At 46.0% G+C, this 10,000-nt stretch overlaps 1 protein-coding gene across 2 annotated transcripts in view; it reads left to right on the forward strand.

Annotated features, from left to right (window-relative positions):
- The window catches only part of plxnb3 (plexin B3), a 135,583-nt gene that overhangs the window by 56,312 nt on the left and 69,271 nt on the right, over positions 1-10,000 (forward strand). The gene's annotated exons all lie outside the window — the stretch shown is intronic.

The raw sequence follows: 10,000 nt of genomic DNA on the forward strand, positions 1-10,000 counted from the left end.
TTATGGATCTGAACTCTAGTTGGAAGCGAACAGAGACCCCCGTTTTCAAGCAGACCAGAGTTTGGTTGTTCGGTCGGCAGAGTTCGAATGAGCTTTTCTGCTGCTGCTTCGGTGTGAAAATCCATTTACCAGCTATTTTCCATGTTAAAGGTTTTTCTGTGGAATGTACACATGTTTTTTCTTATATGAACTGACAGGTGTTGTATGCTGTAGGAATGCAAAGGCCTTTGAATCTAATTTGTGATTTTAGGCAAAGAACCGAGACCGAGACCCCCGTTTTCAAGCGGACCAGCGTTCGGTTGTTTGGTCAGAGTTCGAATGAGCTTTCACACCGACCCTAACCAACACATTCTCACTCCCGTCACGTAATATGCAGACGCTTGGTCAGGTGCCTTTGGCGTTGTTATTGAAGCTAAAAGTCTCCTTTAGCGTCAGATCTAAACACGCTGGGTCGGGACTATTGGTGTCACTTTGGACCAACAGGTTCTCACACCCATCTCGTAAAATACGGACGCTTGGTCAGGTGCCTTTGTCGTTCTTATTGACGCTAGAAGTCTCCTTTAGCGCTATAAGTAAACGCGCTTGGTCGGGACTATTGCCGTCCCTTTAGCGCTGTAAGTAAAGGCGCTTGGTCGGGACTATTGCCGTCCCTTTAGCGCTATAAGTAAACGCGCTATGCTATGCAATTGCGGGAACTTGCAAAAACTGCTGTTTCATCATGGCTTCATCGCGGGGTTTGCAGCTTTTCGATGATGTTCACGTCGCGTAATTACGTCACTTCATAACATTCCCATGGCAACAGGGGAAAATAGTGTGTGACTTTTTTGCAACGAAAATGCGGGGATTATGAAATCATGCAAGCCCTGCATATTTTGCGCGAAAATCAGCAATTTATGCAGCAAAAGTGTGGCGTATTTGAAAAAATGCGGCCCCCGCATAAATATGGCAGGTTTCTCTATAGAGCCCCCCTACAGGTTTCTCTATAGAGCCCCCCTACAGGTTTCTCTATAGAGCCCCCTTGCAGGTTTCTCTATAGAGCCCCCCTGCAGGTTTCTCTATAGAGCCCCCCTACAGGTTTCTCTATAGAGCCCCCCTACAGGTTTCTCTATAGAGCCCCCCTACAGGTTTCTACAGAGCCCCCCTACAGGTTTCTCTATAGAGCCCCCCTACAGGTTTCTCTATAGAGCCATAGCCATGACGACAGTGTTAAAAACTCCATCGCTACCTTGTTAGTTGGTTCCTGAATGGCCGTATGTGTGCAGTGCCGTGAAGCAATTCGTTACATGGCGAGACCTGATATCACGCCATACTTCCTGACGCTGAGGCCGGCTGCTCGCCGTCCCAAAGTTGCGAGGGTGGTTTTTCAGCTCACAGGCGCTAGGAAACGACCACCATTCAACTCGAAAAGTCATATAACCATTCCAATGACTCCGAAGCTGTTCAGTTAAGGTAAATTAAGCTAAAATAACCTGCATAGTTCCCCTTCAAGTAACATTTTAAATGCAGGACTTTTACTTGTAAACTCTTTTCTTGTTGGTTTTATCGCTTCAGTAAATGAAAGTGCTCGTTGTAGTTAAATAAAAGGACCTCCTCCTCTGATTGCCCCCCTCCGCCCCCCCTCTCCGCCTCTCTGTTATTACAGTATTTCTGTCTTTTATTGCCCCCCCCCCCTCCTCCTCCTCCCCTCCCCTCCTCTTCAAAGCTTTGTTTTAATGGAGAGGAGATTCTGCTCTCATAAACACATTACGGAGCTCGTTCACGCCTGTTAAACTGCTGAAAGAGACTGTGGGAGCTCGGAAACCCAGTCAGGTTTAGTTTGAACAGAACTGCGTCTCCTCCTCCTCCTCCTCCTCCTCCTCCTCCTCCTCCTCCTCCTCCTCTTTCTCCTTGACACACCGTCTCCACCCTGAAGCAGAAAAATAAAAAAAAATCCTCTCTGCTTCTCTGTGTGTTTTTTCGTCCTTCGTTTTTTGTCTTTTTACGCCGGATTATCTGGTGCCAACGTTTAGAGGTCTTTTTACTGTTTAAGTGTCTCCGGTCCAGCTGTTTGTTGTCATGACAACCGGATCCGAACATGTGATATGATGGAGGAACTCAGGAGTTATTACCAGCAGAGGTTAGGAGTCTTAAACGGATGATATGATCATGTAGCTCCATGTTAAACCCAGGTGTGCATGGATGCATAGACTGTATAAGTGAAGCCAAAACATCTGGATCGCCCCCCTTATTGCTGGCTGCAGTTTGGGTCATAAGGCCCGCCCCCTCCATGTTTGTTAGCAGATGGGAAATGGGCCAAACAACAACAAAAAAATCAAAGTACACGTCAAATAAATGTTTCCCAAAGGTGGTTTCTGTCATTTAAGGTAGTTCTGCTCACGGTGATGTCTGTTCAAATGTTCATTTTTAATGCTATAAAAATGGGGTTAAACGTTATGATTGACTGCTGGGATTGATTCGCGATTGGCTCGGGCAGGTGTATGGGCGGGACTTTGATACCGGGACTTTGGTACCGCGGCTCCACCGCGCCCGTATCCGGGAGATTTTGGCTTCACTTTTGTTCAGCATGAGGGAGCGGAGACCATGGATGTATAATAACTGGATGCAGTGTTCAAGGTGGAGCCCAATTCATTCCTATGAGAGTTGCTCAGTGGCGCATCAAGGGTCCTATTTTAACGATCTAAGCGCACGGCGTGAAGTGCCTGGTGCAGGTGTGTTTAGGGCGTGTCCAAATCCACTTTTGCTAGTTTGACGGTGAAAAAAAGGGTCCGTGTGCCGGGCGCATGGTTCTAAAGGGTTGTACTTAGTGTCTTCATTAATCAGAGGTGTGTTTTGGGCGTAACATGCAATCAACCAATCAGAGATCATCTCCCATTCCCTTTAAAAGCCAGGCGCGTGTGTAACAAGCATAGTGTGCGCGCGCTGTGCACGAGCCTAGGAGCATTTTACTAATGCTCTGTTAAAATAACAGAAACGCTGCGTTATTGACTTTAGACCAGGTTTTTGTTGGTCAATGGCGCGATCAAAAAAATAAGACAGATTCAGCAACTGCACGGCCTATTTCTCGCTTAAAATGTTTTCAGAAACACATTTCGGTGAACTATTTTCGTACAATACGAGATCGTATTCCGAACGAGCCGCCATTATGGTCGGTTTTGAAATTCGGGAGCAGCCAGACCCTCGTGACACATTCGTTCAATCAGCTGCCATGTATTGTGTTCGTCGCGTTCGTCCAAGGGGGTAAGCGTCTCCTCACAACCCGAACCTCCTATGGCGCCATTTTGATGCTAACAAGCACTCACCCCCCCCCCCGTTAGCGTCCCATTGACTGCCATTCATTTTGACGTCACTTTGACAGAGAATAACTTTACATCTGAAGAGTTTAAAGACTCTATTTGTCCATTGTTTATTTCTAAAGAAACACAACAATGTATAAAAGGCTCCATTACCTTGTACCTCACGTTATGGCTCCGTAGCAGACGTTTTTATAAAAATAGGCTAATGATTGGGTCATAACCACGAGACTTACTGTCTCATAGTAGAGGAATTACCGTATAGTACAGGAGAAGCTCTCAGGCAGTTTGGACTTCCATTAGCTGTTTAAGTTTAATTACTAATGTTAACTATCATTTTAGTGATCAATAATTAGCCTGTGTCTATGTTATCTCCTTACATATACCTATGCTCTCCGTCTCTGCTAGATTGGGAATGATTGAGATTTCTCTTGGCACAGCTACCAGAAGACTTCCAACTTTCAGACAGGTTGCTCACGTCACATCTACGTCTTCAAGCTCAGTTGGAGGCTGCTCAGTAACGCTCAGCCATCACCGGGAAAGAGCTTCTAATATCCTTCACTGGTCTCCGTCCAGAGACACGGGACCTGCTGGTCCATTCTTATATACAATCTATGCGTTCGTCACACTCATCCCGCTCGTCATTTCCGGTAAGTGTTTTAACGTAAGTGTTCCTTTTGGGACACTACTAACCATTGAAAGTGGGCACTACGGCAGGAAGTGGTCAGTGCACATTAACAGTGTACTGACGGAAGTATGAGGAATGAGACACAGCCATTAAGAAAACATATAAAAGAAACACAAGACACACAAATAGATCCTAACCAGACCATCTGAGCGGTATGGGCGCTTCATTATGGAGCAGCAGATCAGAAATAAACCATTCAGGGATTTATGAACCAACATTGTTAACACAAAATGTATTTTGGGGTTTTGCATAATTGGCAAATATTGATGTTCTTGTTTGTGGGAAAGGTTTGGGCAAACACCTGCTCCTCAGCTTGGATTAGTTCTGGGAGGGGGGTTAATAGCCCGGGGGTCAGACTTTGACCTGGAGAAGGGTCTGGTCCCTGTGGACCCCCCCCAGCAGAGAGAGGAGGATGGTCCGCTGAGAAGCACGAATATAAAGCTGAAGACAAGAGATTGGTGGGACTGACTGAGCAGTGTGTTTCCACTTTTATCATGCAAAAACTCTGCAATCGATCAACAAGCTGCTGAGCTGAATCAGATCCTGAACATCTCATCTTGTTATCCCTGCAGTTAGAGATGAAGGTTTAAACAGTTAGACGTAAGAGGCTTTATTGTCATTGCACTGACGTGGTCAAACTCAGATTCTAGTCAGAATATGAGTCTGATTCTGCTCCATTGGGCTGGGATTATGGGGCGTGTTTCAACCGAACCAGGAAAGAAAATGCCTTTGCACTCAATTGGATAGACCTACAACCAATCAGAGCAACAGCTAGACCTACAACCAATCAGAGCAACAGATAGACCTACAACCAATCAGAGCAACAGCTAGACCTACAACCAATCAGAGCAACAGATAGACCTACAACCAATCAGAGCAACAAATAGACCTACAACCAATCAGAGCAACGGAGTATGTGATGTATGTTGAGCTTCTTAGCAACCATCGGGGCCAGCTGATAAATTCAACTTTTGCCGAATCCCGTAGGAAGGACGGCAAAAACATCTTTCAGATCGACAGATGCCGTGATCGTGGTTCTCTGTTTCTCTTTTAAAATGAATGCGCTGTCGATATCTTCTATAACAGACGCGATGGCAGCCATCTTTGTTGTAAACAAATTCAACCCAAGCGCTCTTTGGTGACGTGGTTGATTACGTTACTGTTGATCATCTGTCCATCATCGTATAAAGCCCAAACTGACAATCTGATTGGTCCAAACAGCTCTGGTTGGAGCATAGTTGCTCCACAACGGATCAAGTCCAGACCGAACTTCCCGACCTCAAATGTTGTGGGCGGGGCTAAGTTCGGCTGGCATCCAGGCTCCTTCTGTCTGACCGTACCACAACAACACTGCATTGGTGCTCCCAACAAAACAGAACAACCGTCAGAAAACAAAAAAGTAGGAAGTTAAATAAGAGCAAGAAGGGGACATGGCCCAGTGAAAGTGCAACTGTAATGAACATGTTTATATATGCAGCGATAGATCATTGCACATTACAGATGGAGTACAGCTGAGATAGCAGCCTTAGTAAATAATTATAGATGCTCCGCAGCAATGGTCGGGGCCGCTCATTTTGGGGAGGAAAAGGAAAAGGCTGTGGATGGAGAAGAGGAGAAAAATGGCAAATGCACCAAGATTCTGTCAGCAGAAGTGCCAAATGGAGACCTTCCTGGTCATCACGTTGAGGACGCCCAAGGAACAGGCCTACTGTTTGAGTGAGGGCTGGTGATGGGTGCGTAGGGGATTGGATCTCCAAACCTCTCGCTCTGAAAACTAGTACCAACGTTGTTAAGCTCTAAGAAACCTCCAATCTTCTAAGGAAGTCTCCAATCCCCACAGCATTATGCTGGAGTACACAGTGGCATGTTAAGGCAACACATTCATTGGAGTTACCTTACCTAATACACCTATTCTTGTTTGAAATTTTCACTTTCTTACTGAATTAATGCTATATTAATTTTTTTTTTTTACATGTATTAGTGTGAGCAAACTCCTAAAAAACATGGAAACTCCAAAATGATAACTAGCTCTTTAACTAGAAAAAGATCTCAGACTGGGAGGCAGTTCACTGAGGAGTGACGGTTAAAGTCTGTGATTAGGGAGACATGGTTGTAGTATGCAGCGTCCTGATTGGTGGAAAATGCTTGCAGGAAGAAATGGCTGTTGTCAGGTAATGGTGAATGATGAAATTTGCAATGAAATGATGCTGTTGCAAAATAATACAACCATCATCATCATCAACAATGAAGAACGCGAACATAACGATCGCGTCATTCACGTGCATATTAAGTAGCCACATGCATCTGTTGTGGTCTTATAATACATCCATAGGTTTACCGCTCCAGCGGAGAGGATGGCTCGTTCAGCCAGCAGTTAAATTTATAAGAATTTGTCCAAATTTCAAGATTCCCAGCAAACTAAGATAAACAGTTAGACTACAAACAGACAGCTTTTGTTTTAGCTTGTTTGTAAAAATTCGCTATTTGCAGAGTAGAGCTGTGTTGCGGTGGACAAGAGTGGACTGAGCAGACAGAGCAGATTGAAATATGCTTTCTACATGTTTATGCCTGTCTATACAGGTGAGTGCATTGATAAGTATTGACTTTTTACTCACAAAGGTTTTATTGTAGCCTACTTACAGTAACGAGACTAGCGTGAGTTCATCTGCCCCAGCGGCCATTGGTAATCCTCTTTGTGCATGTTTTAACGCACACACACATCTCGGCTCAGCTGTGTGTGTGGAGCGCAGGCATCGCTATGCAGAATCCCGGCATGTGAATAGAGATGCAAATACAGGGGCTGGGTTTTGTGCTCTACCTGTGTAATGTTACCTGCTGTAAATGCTTGAAATGCTTAATAACAGAACGCATTTTTTCCTCTTCACATTTTCTGAATTCATGATTATTCTGCCGGCCAGACTAAACGCTTTGGCGGGCCGGATGTGGGCCGCGGGCCGCCAGTTGACTATTCTATGGTCTCGGACTTGTCTCGGACTCGCTGGTATTTGGACTTGGACTTGTCTCGGTCTCTGCCACTGGTCTTGCCAAATATGGCTTTTGGTCTCGACCAAGTCCAGGTGTCTTTATTATGTTTATAATAATATTGGAGGGAAAGTGAAATGCTGGCCACCTGATAACCAATCACACACTGGATTATCTTTTCTTTAGCTGGGTGCAAATGTTCCACCAAAACAAGTTCCTTCCTGAGTCTATTTAGCAGAGCCACCGTCGCTGCGTCTGGAGCTTAGCGCCGCCCAAGACGACTGTGATTGGTTTAAAGAAATGCAAACAACAGAATGCATCTGTGGTGTAGCCAGACCTTTACGCCACAGCTGTGCGAAACTAGGAGGAAGAAATTATTTATTTGACTGAGCAAATTAATAGTTTACACGCATATCTTGTAGAAGACAGGGTTGTTTTTTTTAATTTCTCTTGGTGATAATAATCTCCTGATCCTCAGAGGATGAACCGTTGTTCAACTTGTTTCTTCATACTGTGGCTGTAAAGAACACGGCTGCCTGTACGGCACGCTGGCTCGTTTTTTTTCTTGTCCAGAGAGGCGAGTTAAATAAATACAGTGTTTAATGCAGGGGGGTGTGCTTTAATACAGCGAGGTGTGTTAACGACCTCTGAGTGACTATATGAGGAACCCCTGTGAGCGGAGGTGGACGTAAACAGCTGTCATGTGATCTCCTGCTGATCAAAACCACTTACACACTCGGCTAATTGGAGAGGAGGCTGCAGCGATAATATATTCATACACACACACACACACACACACACACCCAGAGACACGCTCAGACAGATGTGTGTGTGAAAGGGGAAATGTGTGAACAAGCACAAAGAGATGATGGGCGTTAATGATATCGATGCTAATTCCATCACTGTGTGTGTGTGTGTGTGTGTGTGTGTGTGTGTGTGTGTGTTTTAGTTCTTTAGTATCAAAGTCATAGTTATTAATATTTCATGTTTGCAGTGCTCAGTATTCAGTTTGTGGAGGTTTTGGGCTCAGATCATTCTGCTGCTGCTGCACAGCTCTCCTGCAGTAAAATACAGTAGAAACACAGTTTATTACAGTAGAGACGTTCACTGTATAATAGAGACACTCCACATCATTCTCCAATGTTCAGTATTTGTACAGCTCTGAAGTCAAAATCAGATGATAGACATAGTTGTGTGTAGGAATGGCTATCGTTAGGATTTTATCTATACTATCTATAATAAAAAATAAAGACATGAAAACATTCAACAGTTATTTTCTTTTTTGCAGAAATAAGTTAAATTGTTTCCTGAGTTTTTTTTACTGTACATATAACAAATATTTTATCTGGTTGTCAGAACAGTTCACACTAAATTCAGCTAAGCAGCTTGCCACTAAAATAAGAAATAGCTGGTAGAGCTGGGTATCTTCAATGATTTCCCGAATCGATTTCAACCCATCCCTAATAGCTGACGCACCTTAAAGTGCTCATATTATGCTAATTTTCAGGTTCATTATTGTATTTAGAGGTTGTACCAGAATAGGTTTACATGGTTTAATTTTCAAAAAACACCTTATTTTTGTTTGGTTGCACATTGCTGCTGCTCCTCTTTTCACCCTGTGTTCAGGTCTCTGTTTTAGACACTCACACTCAGTTTTATTTATAGTATCAAATCATAACAGGAGTTATCTCGGGACACTTTACAGATAGAGTAGGTCTAGACCACACTCTATAGTTTACAAAGACCCAACAATTCTAGTAATTCCCCCCCAAGAGCAAGCATTTAGTGCGACAGTGGAAAAACTCCCCTTTAGGGAGAAACCTGGGACAGACCAGGCTCTTGGTAGGTGGTGTCTGACGGTGCCGGTTGGGGGTGTGATGAACAGTGGCAATAATAGTCACAATAAAGATAATGGAACAGTGACTAGAAATAGTAGTCGTATTAGTTCATGTCATAGCAGGGCACTGCAGGGCGGTACCGGATGTAGCGTAGCACAGCAGGACGTAGCAGAGCACTGCAGGGCACCGCTGAGCGTAGCAGGGTGTAGCAGGGTGTAGCAGGGTGTAGCAGGGCGTAGCAGGACGTAGCAGGACGTAGCAGGGAGTAGCAGAGCGTAGCAGGGTGTAGCAGGGCACCACAGAGCGTAGCAGGGTGTAGCAGGGAGTAGCAGGGAGTAGCAGAGCGTAGCAGGGCGTAGCAGGGAGTAGCAGGGTGTAGCAGGGCGTAGCAGGACGTAGCAGGACGTAGCAGAGCGTAGCAGGGTGTAGCAGGGAGTAGCAGGGTGTAGCAGGGCACCGCAGAGCGTAGCAGGGTGTAGCAGGGAGTAGCAGAGCGTAGCAGGGTGTAGCAGGGAGTAGCAGGACGTAGCAGGACGTAGCAGGGAGTAGCAGGGTGTAGCAGGACGTAGCAGGACGTAGCAAGGTGTAGCAGGGCGTAGCAGGGTGTAGCAGGGCATAGCAGGACGTAGCAGGACGTAGCAGGGTGTAGCAGGACGTAGCAGGGTGTAGCAGGGCGTAGCAGGACGTAGCAGGGTGTAGCAGGACGTAGCAGGGTGTAGCAGGGTGTAGCAGGACGTAGCAGGGTGTAGCAGGGCGTAGCCGGGTGTAGCAGGACGTAGCAGGGTGTAGGAGGGCGTAGCCGGGTGTAGCAGGACGTAGCAGGGTGTAGCAGGACGTAGCAGGGTGTAGGAGGGCGTAGCAGGACTTAGCAGGGTATAGCAGGACGTAGCAGGACTTAGCAGGGTGTAGCCGGGTGTAGCAGGGTGTAGCAGGACGTAGCAGGACTTAGCAGGGTGTAGCCGGGTGTAGCCGGACTTAGCAGGGTGTAGCCGGGTGTAGCAGGGTGTAGCAGGACGTAGCAGGACTTAGCAGGACTTAGCAGGGTGTAGCAGGACGTAGCAGGACTTAGCAGGACGTAGCAGGGTGTAGCAGGATGTAGCACGGTGTAGCAGGGTGTAGCAGGGTGTAGCAGGACGTAGCAGGGTGTAGCCGGGTGTAGCAGGACGTAGCAGGGTGTAGCCGGGTGTAGCAGGACTTAGCAG

The sequence above is a fragment of the Sander lucioperca genome, chromosome 12 (assembly GCF_008315115.2).
Source record: "Sander lucioperca isolate FBNREF2018 chromosome 12, SLUC_FBN_1.2, whole genome shotgun sequence".
Taxonomy (NCBI): domain Eukaryota; kingdom Metazoa; phylum Chordata; class Actinopteri; order Perciformes; family Percidae; genus Sander; species Sander lucioperca.